Raw genomic sequence first — 1155 nt, 5'->3', positions numbered from 1 at the left:
AGTCTATAGTCTAGTCTATAGTCTAGTCTATAGTCTAGTCTATAGTCTAGTCTATAGTCTAGTCTATAGTCTAGTCTATAGTCTAGTCTGTAGTTTAGTCTATAGTCTTGTCTATAGTCCTGTCTATAGTCTGTGCTATAGTCTGTGCTATAGTCTAGTCTAAAGTCTAGTCTAAAGTCTAGTCTATAGTCTAGTCTATAGTCTAGTCTATCGTCTAGTCTATAGTCTAGTCTATCGTCTAGTCTATCGTCTAGTCTATAGTCTAGACTATAGTCTATTCTAAAGTCTAGTATATAATATAGTCTATAGTCTAGTCTATCGTCTAGTCTATCGCCTAGTCTATAGTGTAGTCTATAGTCTAGTCTTAAGTCTAGTCTATACTCTATTCTGTAGTCAAGACTGTAATCCAGTATGTAATCTATCCTATTGTCTAACCTATATATATATGGTATAATATATTGTCTATATTCCTGTCTATAGTCTAGACTATAGTCTGGTCTATAGTTAAGTATATATTCTAGTCTAAAGTCTTCTCTAGCCTCTTGTCTAATCTATATTACATTATATAATTTGTCTTTAGTCCTGTCTATAGTTTAGACCATAGTCTAGACTAGACTATATAGTCTAGTACAAAGTTCAGTCTATAGTCTAGTCTCTACTCTGGTCTATAGTAAAGTATATTTTTTAGTCTATAGTCTAGACTATTATCTAATCTATAGTCGAGTCTATAGTCTTATATATATTACAGTCTATGTTTAAATCGATAGCCTTCTCTATAGCCTACAGTCTAATCTATATTCTAGTTTATAGTCTATGCTACATTCTTGTCTATAGTCTAATCTATAATCTGGTCTATAGTCTAGCCTATAGTCTACTCTATGGTCTAGTATATAGTCTATTCTATAGTCAGTTTATAGTCTAGCGAAAAAAGTTAAGAACTTTAAAACCTAAAAAGTACTATTTCAAAATTTAGATTTTTCATGCCTGTCATGTAATGACTAATGTAAAAAGTAGTTCACATTGTCTTATTTTGATATTTTGCACTTGACATTTCACCCAGTAATCAATTTATGATATAATATATTTCGAATGATTCTTCCAAACTACATGTATTTAACTCTGCTTTAGTTTACAATTTATATTCACTTACTAAAA

This window comes from Lucilia cuprina, chromosome 5 (assembly GCF_022045245.1).
Source record: "Lucilia cuprina isolate Lc7/37 chromosome 5, ASM2204524v1, whole genome shotgun sequence".
Lineage (NCBI taxonomy): Eukaryota > Metazoa > Arthropoda > Insecta > Diptera > Calliphoridae > Lucilia > Lucilia cuprina.
This window is presented reverse-complemented; position numbering follows the sequence as displayed.